The sequence below is a fragment of the Lynx canadensis genome, chromosome A2, assembly GCF_007474595.2.
Source record: "Lynx canadensis isolate LIC74 chromosome A2, mLynCan4.pri.v2, whole genome shotgun sequence".
NCBI classification, from domain to species: domain Eukaryota; kingdom Metazoa; phylum Chordata; class Mammalia; order Carnivora; family Felidae; genus Lynx; species Lynx canadensis.
Genome location: NC_044304.2, coordinates 71180930 through 71193102, shown reverse-complemented (window position 1 = coordinate 71193102; position 12173 = coordinate 71180930).

The following is a 12173-nucleotide window of genomic DNA, read 5'->3' as shown; positions in this document are numbered from 1 at the left end:
GAACACCGCCGACTTTGGCAGAACTAGGCTACCTCTGCCTCTCTTTTTGGAGGACCTCTCACAGTAAAACCTTAAGGAACATTTCTGAAAAAACAAACTCCCCAAAACCTATTGTCTCAGTTAGATAGCAGAGGAAAAAAAGAGAAAATAAGCCACCTAACTACGTCAAACAATTGTAACTGTAAATATGGTAACAAAAAAAACCCCAAATCACATTTCAAATAAAGTTCATTCTATGGAGGAAATTGAAATGGAACCATATGTGACAGAAATAGATGCTATTTCATTATTGCAATGTTAAAGGTGAGGTACACATGGCAGAGATATTTATCTATACCAGGCTTCTGGAGGGACAGGTTTCAGAAGCACCAATTGTTGCTTCAGTTTAAGAATATGCTGCAGTGATTGACCAGTTGAGGGCAATTTAGAGACAAGAATAAAATTATCTGGGAAGCACTCTTGGTGGCTGGATCTAAGCAAATCCAGAGCACAGGAAATAAGGTCATGGACTGACAATGTAATGGGTGTTAATGATCTTGAACACAGAAGATGAGGAGAAAAATAAAAGACACCCTGGGTACATGGGACACCACCATTACAAAGTTCTGAATTGTGTAAGAAAGCAGAAATATCTCAGCTGTCATTCTCTAGAGGAGTAGTATAGATGAGGTTCACCCCCACCCTCTGCCTCCTTCCACACACATGGCAAACACAATTCCACAGTTAACCTTGTGATTGTCCATACTGGACAAGTTTTGTAGACTGGCCTCTGGCCCCTCTCATTTCTCTAGATAACCTTGATGAGGTTTCATGAAATTAATGGGGCTCAGGAAGTGTGCAGATGGAATTAGCCTTGTGATTGCTCGTCCTCTCTCTTAAGAGGGACAGTCATATCCTTGGCTGACCAGAGTCTTTGAGCTCATGTCAAATGAGTCAGGAGAGCAAAAACTTGGGATTGTTGCATTGGTAGTTATTCCCCACTCCTTATGTTTCCATGACAAGCAGTTTCTGTTAGTAACACTCACGGCTTCTGTCTATACCCTCAGCCCCATGTAGACGGTAACTTTTCTAGAAGACAGTGAGCTCAGCTCCTTCTGTCTTTCTTTTTCAGATCTTCCTATTTTTAAGAGGCGTACATTCTGGTTGCTTCTCTACCACACAGTAAATAACTGGGTAGGAAAGTTTGTCTATTTTAAAAGGAGGTATTAGCAAGCCCAGTGAGCCATAGAACTAAAGCCATGGCCTTCAATCAGTTTCCTTGGGAAGAAACATAGTGTTTTCCTGTTGGTGTGACTGACTTTTGTGTCTCTCAGTGGACCTTGAACTTGGAAGAAGAGAAGTGTTCTTGTTTTAATTTGCCAAGGCTGCAACAACAAAGTGCTCCAGACTAGGAGCTTAAACAACAGAAATTTATTTCCTCACAGTTCTGAAGGCTACAAGTTCAAGATCAAAGTGTTTGCCGAGGTGCCTTCTTCTGATGCCTTTCTCCTTGGCTTGTGGAAGGCCATCTTCTCCCTGTGTCTTTACTTTATATTCCCTCTGTCCATGTCTGCATCCTAATCTCCACTCCTTAGAAGGACACCAGTCATTTTGCTAACCTAGTGATGTCCTTTTGACTTAATTACTTCTTTAAAGATCTTATCTCCAGCGATGGTCACATTCTGAGATACTGCGGTTTAGGACTTCAACATGTGAATTTGGGGGGACACAGGTAAGCCCATAATAGGTACACCCCAACTGGTACGTGTAAATGCATTTCTAGCCACATCTAAGGGTCATGCTTTTTTATTCCCCTGGCACTTTTTTATTCCTCTAGTGCAGGCATGACACAGAGTTGCTTCTCAGTATAGCTATTAGTTCTGGGCCTTAGCATAAGTTTTCACCCCTGACTCTTAAAATGACTTATCAAAATGGCTTAACAGCCTGGGTCTAATAAAGTTAATTACATAAGCAAATAACTGTAAGAAGATTCAAATCATCACAGCCTGGAAAAGAATGTGACCTCAAATATTTCGACCAGAATTATAAATTACCAAAGCCATATAGCTCAAAAATTATTTATGTTATTAGTCATTTCTAACAATCGATTCACTTTCATGACAAGAAATGTGGGTTTAGAATATCAAAGGACCTTGCGTTTCCCAGTTGCAGAAGGTTAACCTAAGACACTGGAAATCTTCAGTGGAAAAGTCAACAGGGTGTTGAGTCTGTACCTGAATCTTGTAGTAAGGAAACATGTGAGTTGCATAGAAATGGATAGAAGGAACTACATGAGAATGTTTTGTGTCCTCAGAAGCTAAGGGGCTAAGGCAAAAGAGCAGGATTTATGGGGTAAGTCTTCTGGAAGGAGGCACTATTGAATCAGACCCTGATGAGTATGTGGGATGAGGCTGGAACAGGGAAGCTGAAAGAGTGGAGAGTGTCACCTACAAAGACACAGAATTGGAGGAACAAGATGTTTTCACAGTTTGTGGAACTGAGTCTTGTTAGGAGAATGGGAGCATAAACTAGAGAGGTTCAATGAAAAAAAAATCACATCCTGGAACTCTAGAGGAACTTCTGGTATGAAGGCAGTATTTTACAGCTGCCTTCACTACTTGAGAAACCCAGGTTGCTCCTTAGAGATGAAAGAGGTATATATACAAGTGGCAAGGATCAGGCCGGATTGGTAGGCAGGGGCCAGATTTTGAAGGGCCTTTTCTTTGATCTTGTGTTGATTTCTCTCCCTCCTTCACCATACGATTCCTTATTTTTACTCATTGAAAGCCATCATTTCTCCAAAACCGATTGTTGTAAATCCTGACATTGTCCTCCAGGTTGATCTTGTAGGTAAATCAAGTCACTGTGTTTTTTCATCCACTATTTATATCCTTGAGATTAAGGGCGGGATGCTGAAGGCAGGTAAGTAGTAATTGTTAAAGTACGTGTGGACGTGCCCTTCGGCATTTACTTGGACCCACTCGTTAACAAGTCTGAGAAAGCATTCTGACACGGCAGCACACAGGCTTTATGCAAACTTCAATTAAATAATCAGAAGTGTTTGTTTCTTTCCTCAGCATTTAAAGAATAGCCCATCAATGAAGGACCCTATAAAATATTGTGTCTTTTTATTTACCTTTCAGTTTTTCACTGCCGGGAAAATAAAATTCCTTTGATCCGAAATTGTTGTAAGATGAACTTTTGAAGTTCTCTTCCCACCTCGTCTGGAATCTTTAATCTTTACAGATCATGAAAGTAGAAAAGATTGTTGCAAAATCATTGGTTGAATTTAAGACTGACAACAGAGTGGCTTTTAAGAGGCCCTAGCTGTAGTTTTGGGGCAGAGACTGACTTCCCAAGCCCTGTACTTACCTGCAGCATTTTCCATGCTCTTTTCCTGGCCTATTGCTCTGGGCACTGCAATAGCCTGTCTTTCTTACCTCCTTTCTCTATGAAAGCAAGAATCTGAATCTTTCCGAGTCTGGTTCTTTAATTGGTTACAAAAAAAAAAAAAAAAGGTTGTCTATGAAAAATCAGAGATGTGGCTTGCTGCCCATGTGTAATATAGGCGTATTATAGAAGACAAATGGGCAGTCCATCAGAGGTAGGCCAGCTCTGCCATTTTTGTTCATCTCTTTTTAAAAGAAATTTTTTTTAATGTTTATTTATTTTTAAGAGAGAGAGAGAGAGACAGAGCATGAGCAAGGGAGGGACAGAGAGAGGGAGACACAGGATCCCAAGCAGGCTCCAGGCTCTGAGCTGTTAGTACTGAGCCCGACCCAAGGCTCGAACCCACAAACTGCCAAATCATGACCTGAGCTGAAGTCATACGCTTAACTAACTGAGCCACCCAGGTGCCCCATGGAAAGATCAAGGGCATTCATCTCTTTAATAAATTGTTACCAAACAGCTCTGTACACCAGGCATATTCTGGAGAGTGCAATTTTATCAAATTATTTAACTTCTCCATATTATTAAAAAAAAATTTTAATGTTTATTTATTTTTGAGAGAGAGTGTGAGCTGGGGAGGGGCAGAGAGAGAAGGAGACACAGAATCTGAAACACACTCCAGGCTCTGAGCTGTTAGCACAGAGCCTGATGTGGGGCTCAAACTCACGGCCCCTAAGATCATGACCTGAGCTGAGGTCGGACGCCCAACCAAATGAGCCACCCAAGTGCCCCAACTTCTCCATATTTCTGATTCTTCCCAATGTCATTGTACAGATAAAATAAAATAACCAATTTTAAGTGTTGACTAGTATATGGCATGAGGAAGCTCCAACAAATGTAGATACTCTTTCCTCCTCTTTATTGACTTTTGAAGATTAAAGTTTAAACGTGCCTGGTACCCTAGGAGAGTGTGAAGTCAAAATTTCTTGGTTCTTGTCTTGCATCTACTTGCATTTGCTGAACTTGTCCAATTTTACATAACTTCTTTGAACAATAGTATCTCCACTTGAACCAGAATCACTAATACGCACCTCGTATTAATATACACGTGAAGATTTATTGACATTAAATACAGGCCTGGTACAAAGCCTGGCATGAGAGAGAGAGAGAGAGAGAGAGAGAAGTTGCTATTGCTCTTTTCTTCCTATCGTGGGTTTTCCCTCCATATATCATTGTCCTTTAATCCCAATGACTCTAGAGTGCCACACAAATAAGAAATTCAAACTCATGGAAAGATAGAAAGGATGGAACCTTTTATGTAAGAACACTTTAAGGTAGGCACTTCATATACATTTTTAAGAGAGTTATAATGCTCTGTTACGTGATTTTTTCACAGCAGACTTAATCATATGTTTTCAAATTACTCTTTTACAAATGAATTTTATTCACGAATGTTCAGAATAGGAAGAAAGGGTGAACACACTCTCACAGAATAAAAATATCCTGGAGAAGTTCTGTGTGGGTAAGAAAGAGGCCAAGTCAAGAAAACAAAAGTATTTGTGTTACAAAGTGAGGACAGGATGAAATTATTAATTATGTATCATTACATAGCAGATTTGGTTTGATCATGAAAAGGAAGATAACAACATGGGAAGGAAGATGCCCACTGGATCTCGGATTAGATGATCAGATTCCTGAAGTATCATAGTTATTTATTTATTTAGTTTTTAATTTTAATTCCTGTGTAGTTAACATGCAGTGTTACATTAGTTTCAGGTGTACAATATAGTAATTCAACAATTCTCTACGTTACTCAGTGCTGGTTACAGTAAATGTACTCTGAATCCCCTTCCCCTCTTTCACCCTTTCCCCCACTCATTTACTTATCTATTTATTGCCATTAATACCACAAAATACTTGAACAGTTTAAATTAGTTCAGAGGAGCTGCCAAAAAAAACCAGGAGCAGCAGAATGATAAGAATAAAGGTAACAACAAATGCCAAGGAAGGAAAAGAATCTGATGTCCAATTGCCATATAATTTTGCTTAAAACATTCAGTTTTTCAACAGAAAAAATTGTGATATAGAAAGGAAAAGGAAATTATGGCCCATACACAGGAAAAAAGTAGTCAATAGATACAGTTTCTGAGTAATCCCAGACATTGATCTTACTACCTGACGATTTTAAATCAGTCAATTTAAATATGTTCAAAGAACTAAAACAAAACATGTCTGAAGAACTAAAGTCTGAAAACAATGTCTCACTCAATATGGATGATCGATAAAAAGATACAAATGATAAAGAAAATTCAGAGAAATTCTGGAATTGGAAAGTACAAAAATTGAAATAAAAATTCACTAGAGGGAACCACCAGCAGATTTGGACACAGAAAAAAGAATCATCAAACTTGAAAAGAGGTCCACTGAAACTACTTAGTCTGAGGAATGGAAAGAAAAAAGAATGAAGAAAAGTGAACAAAAAAACCTCAGAGACTGGGAGGACACCTTAAAGGGTACAATATATGCATAATGTGAATCCTAGAAGGACAGAAGGGGAGGAAAGGGGCAGAAAGAATATCTGAAAAGATAATGGCCTCATACTTCTCAAATTTAATGAAAAGCATAAATCTATGCATCCAAGAAGTTGAACAAACTCTAAGGAGGATAAAATCAAAGAGATCCACAGCTAGATACATGATGAAATTGTCAAAAACCAGACACAGAGTCTTGAAAGCAGCGAGAGAAGCATCATGCGGAAAGGAAGCCTCAGTAAAATTAACAGCTGATTTCTCGTCAGAAACCGTGGAGGCCAGAAGACCGTGAAATGATATATTCAAAGTGCTGACAGAGAATGTTAACCAAGAATCCTATGTCCAGCAAAACAATCTTTCAAAATGAGGAAGAGGAAAATGACAAGGATGTCTGCTCTGACCATTTCTATTCAGCATAGTGCTGGAGTTTCTAGCCAGGGCAATTAAGCAAGAAAAAAGGAAAAGAAGAGGCATTCAATTTGGAAAGGAATAGTAAACCTACTATTTTCAGATAACCTGATGTTTTATATGGAAAGTACTAAGGAATTCAAAAAGAAACTATTAGAGTTAATAAACAAGTTCAGCAATGTTACAGGATATAAGATCTAAATACCAAAATAGTATGTCTATCAATACACAACCTAAAATAAAATGAAGAAAAAATTCCATTTAAAATAACCTAAAATGAAGCTCGGTTGGTTAAGCGTCGAACTTCAGCTCAGGTCATGATCTCATGGTCCGTGAGTTCAAGCCCTGCATCGGCCTCTGTGCTGACAGCTCAGAGCCTGGAGCCTGCTTTGGATTCTGTGTCTCCCTCTCTCTCTGCCCCTCTCCCGCTCACACTCTCTCTCTCTCTCTCTCAAAAATAAATAAACATTAAAAATAAATAAATAAAGACAGAAAGACAGAAAGACAGAAAGAAAGAAAGAAAAACTAAAAAAGAATAAACTATTTAGGAGTACATTTAACAAAAGAAATGTTAAGATTTACACACTGTAAGCTACAAAACATTTTGAAAGAAATTTAAGAAGACAAAGTGGAAAGATATTCCATGTTTACAGATTGAAAGACTTAATATTAGTGCCAACACCCCCCAAACTGACCTACATAATCAGTGAAATACCTATCAAAATCCCAATTGCCTTCCCCCCCCATAAGTTAACAAGCAGAACCTACAACTTATAGGGAAAATGTAAGGGACCCAGAGTGGCCAAAACAATTTTGAAAAAGGTGGAAAAATTTGGAAGATTCACATTTCCTGTGATCAAAACTTAGCACAAAGCTTCAGTCAGCTTTGTAAGAAGATATTATGATATTGGCATAACAATGGATATACATCAAGGTGATTAGAATGAAGAATCAAAATCAATATCAAAAGAATTAAGAATGAAAAAACAAACCCTAACTTTTATAGTCAATTATTTTTCATCAGGAGTGCTAAGACATTTCAATGGGGAAAATAGTCCTTTCTACAAATGGTGCTGTGTTATGAGATAACCACATGCAAAGGGATAAAGTTGGACTCTGTCTTCATACCACATACAAAGCTTAATTCAAAATCAATCAAAAAGCTAAATGTAACAGTGAAAACTGTAAAACTCTTCAAAGAAACGTAGGTGTAACTCTTTGTGACCTTGAATTAGGTGATGGTTTTATGGATATAAAATTCCAGTAATGGTTTTTTCAATAGAATTTTGGTTGAATAAGCAACCGAAGGAAAAAGGAAGCTGACTTCATCAAAACTAAGAAAAAATTTGTGCCTCAAAAACCACTATCAAGGAAGTAAAAGGTCAATCAACAGAATGAGAGAACATGTCTGCAAATAATGTATCTACTAAAGACTCGTACCTAGAATATACAAAGAACTCTTACAATACAAAGACAAAAGACCCAATTTAAAAACAGGCAAAGGATTTGAACAGGTACTTCCTTATAGAATATGTACAACAGGCCAGTGAGCATGTGAACATCCATTAAACATCATTAATCATTAGGGAAATGCAAATCAAAACCACAATGAGATATCATTTCACACATACAAAAATAGCTGTAACTTAAAAAATGGACAACAAGTCTTGGTATGGATACAGGAAAATTGGAAGCTTCCTACATCACTTGGAGGAGTAAAATGGTACCGTTTCTGCAAGTTCACTTTGGCAGCTCATCAAAACACTAAATATGGAGTTCTCATACGACCCAGAAATTCCACTCCTAAATATATACCCAAGAGAAATGGCAACACGTGCCCACGGAAAAGCTGGTTCATGAATGCTCACATCTGCATTAATTAGAATAAGCCCAAAGTAGAAACAACCTAAGTCTCTATCAACTGGTGATTGGGTAAACATAATGTGGTATGTACATTATATCCATTCAACAGGATAGTATTCAGCCCTCTAAATGATTCATGGATGAATCTTGGAAACATGCTGAATGACGGAAGCCAGACACAAAAGGTATGTACTGTATTATTCCATTTATATAAAATGTTCAAAATATGGAAAGCCATAGATTTCAAAAGCAGATGAAGAAAATTAGCGGTTACCTAGGAATGGAGGGAGGGAGAAATTGGGTGTGACTGCTAGTAGAAACAGGGCTTTTTTTTTGTGGTGATGAACGTGTTCTAGAATTATTGTGGTCATGGTCATCAACTCTGTCAATATACTACAAACCATTGAATGGCACACATTAAATGGATGAATTATGGCTTATGACTATGAACATGATACGAGAAACATATCTATTTCTGAGCTCCAGTGGCATGATATCCAACTGCTCGCCTTTAACCTCCTTCTGAATACTTCAAAGATGTCTTAAAGACAGTGTATCCAAATTGGATTAACACTGTCCCTCTCATCTCCTGTTCCCCTTTTAGATTTCCCTGTCTCGGTGTACAGCTCTGTTCTCTCATTCGGCTATATGATGCAAAAACCCAAGAGTCGTTTTTTATTCACTTCCCTCTGTTTAACTAAGTCCTGCCCATTCTACTTCCCGGGTTTTTCTTTCATCCATTTTTGTACATCTCCACATTACCACCGTAGTAAGTCTGGACCATTTTAATGGTCTCCTAACTAATCTTTCCATCTCCATGGTTAGCTTTCTCCACATTGAGTCAGGATGTGTTTTCAAAATGCAAATCCAACTGAACCTATGGGCCCAGATTCTAAAGAGACCCTGCGTTGAATGGCTTCTTTCTGCTCCTTCAGCCTTTCACACCTGATTCCTACTTGAAAAAAAAAAAAAAATCAACAAGTCATACAAGTAGATGGCCACAAAACTGTTAATCAGATTACATGTTTCAAAGTCTTAAAAAATATCTATGCTTGAAACACACCCACTATTCAGGATTTTACAAGTAGGAAGATGATTATGGTTACTGCATTAACATGGATTTTTCAATAATATTTTTAATGACAATGCTTGATAGTATTATTATAATGGCTTTGACTGTAAATTCATGTTTCCATAAAGGGATAGAACCCAATTTTTCTTTTTTCACTTTCCCCTCAAATTTTAAAAGCAGAGGAAGACTTCTTGCAATGGAATCTTATTAGGAAGCCCAATGTGAAATGAGAAAATTAGTTGCCCTGGTAAGATAATGGAACCTGGGCTTCTGTCAGCTTGATCTTCTTCTTAGCTTCCGACCTAGATTCTGAACCATCTAGGGAACACAGCTGAAATCCACGGGCTTAACCTATCAAACATTATTAAAAAAAAAAAAAGGGAGCAACGCCATAGCTTTAAACTTTTCCATTTGCATTGATAGTTCTAACGTATTTATTTTTGGGAATCTTCCATGTACCTATTTTTTATTTCAATGCAATCCCCATTCCTCTTTTCCTCTTGTAGTTCCTTCATGTTGATTTATATTAATTTCCATTCCTTTCCTGGCCACCTGTACTGTATTCATTTCTCCTGTGAGAATAACCTCAAGGGTTCTTCATGACAGTTTACAGAAAAATCCATCATTTGAGATGCACTTTTTCATTTGGGAAGATGAATGGTGCTTTCAGAGGCATTGACTATTTACCCTTTCACTGACCCTGTAAATGCCGATGATTTGCCCATGGAGCACACTGAGAGAAGCACATAAATGCCAGTTCTCACAGAAAGTCTCTCTGTACTCTTCTACTCAGATGACATCTCTTCAAATATCTGGCTTCCGCTTCTCCAACTCTTCCCCCGCATTCAAGTACTACTGTCTCCAATAGTATGCTGGTAAATGTTTAAATAACTGGCTCTCCTGGGGGGCCAAGAGCCCTGATTTATAGCGTTTGCCTCTTACATCCTGGCCGATTCCAAACCACCAGTGTTGCCACTGAATGGCAGAGTGAGGCACAGACATAAATGGCAGAACATTACAGAGCATTTGCTTCATACAGAGACCGCAGATAGGGATAACTTCAAGAGCGTAGGTCGTAGTAGAACAATTGGGAAGTAAGGAACTTTTAAGTATTTGTGTTTAACACACAGATTTTCCTCAACTCACAGTGGAGTTACATCCATTGTAAGTCGAAAATATCATTAAGTCAAAAATGCATTTCATACACCTAACTACAGAACCTCATAGCTTAGCACAGGCTGAGACCACTTATAAGAGCTGAGAGTTGGGCACAATCATCGAACGTGAAGCCTATTTTGTAATAAAGTGGTGATTATCTCATGCAATTTACGGAATACCGTACTGAGAGTGAAAACCAGAGTGGCGATGTGGGTGCAGAATGGTGGTCAGTGTTTTGGTTGTTGACCCTCATGATCATGTGGCTGAATGGTAGCTGTGTCTTGCTGCCCTGCCCAGTATCACCAGAGAGGATCGTCCTGCATATCCCATAGCCTGGGAAAGGATGCAAATCCAAAATCAAAGTATGGTTTCTACTGAATGTGTATTGCTTTCCCACCACCCTGAAGTCAAAACCTCCTAAGTCCAACCATTGTAAGTTGGGAGCCATCTGTAATTTGCTCCATTGTAAGTTATAAGATTGGAAGATACGACTCTTCACGACAGCTATGGTTAACAACTGTTTTTGCAAGATTCCCGAAAACTTGACGCTCAGCCCTTGTGCCTGGCATGAACTATAGCCCCAGCACTGTGCTGACCGTGGCAGTAACTGGAGGTGGTAGGGATGCAAGAGCTATCTTGCCACACGTCAAAGATTAGTGTGAGTAGACATGGCAAATCGGTGTGAGTGTCACCTCTCATCAGTTGTAACTTAGGAGTCTATGTTAGAGAGAATTCTGAATTTCATTATGCAGTGTCCCATAGCTTATTAACAATGTGCCCTGTGGGCTAAGAAGGAGGGTGTGCTAGATTTTATTCCACATATTTTCAGCCCTCTTATAAGCATATTTTCCTACTTAGGCAGTATATGGGAGTAGGAGGAGATACATTTGACTCTCCCTTCACATCTATGCACACCATCTGCCCATGCCCCACACAGGACTCCTATGGTCTTTCCAGGTACCAGGGATACTGCCCCACCCCCACCTTTCCGTGTATGCTGCCGCAACCCAGACCCTGCCCTCCACACCTCCTCCTGGTGCTCTGCCCTGCTGGCCACAACGGTGTGCTGAGAGGATGTCACTAAGGACGCTGACTGACATTCTGGAAAGCTCTGGCACTTGTTTCCATGATCTTAGCTCTCTGGCTGTCTAGTCCTTGGTTCCATATTTAATCTTTTGATATCTGTTCTGCCCCCTGCATTTGGTGGCTCACGTAGAATCCCTTCTGTGCTTTACAGACTTCAGCTTCTGGTTTTTCTCTCAGTGCAGCCTCTGTTAGGCGCCCTAGGCTGTGGGAGAAGAGACATTCTTTTACCTACCTGAGGCTCAAGGCCCAAACAGGCGAGACTTCCTGTTGCCTCTCCTCTGTGTCATAATCCTCTCCCTCCTCCCAGCCATAGGAGTGAGATTCAGTGCTTATTCACATCTCAGTGAGATATTCTAGCTGGGATTACCTCCACAGTGGCTGATATACAGCCTGTGATCAAGCATTAGTTCTGCAATATTTTATTCAACCGATATGCTCTCTCTCTAGGAGAGTTAAGACTTGAAGAGAGAAAATCAATCAACTGTATTTTATGTAATTCCTCCAACCCTTAGAAAATATACTTTCTTTTTTATCACTAGAAAATGGTGAGCGGGAGTATTAGGAACCAAGGTGACCTTCCAATCACTTTTACAGGTTAAATATATTTTTTTTTTAATTTTTTTTTCAACATTTATTTATTTTTGGGACAGAGAGAGACAGAGCATGAACGGGGGAGGGGCAGAGAG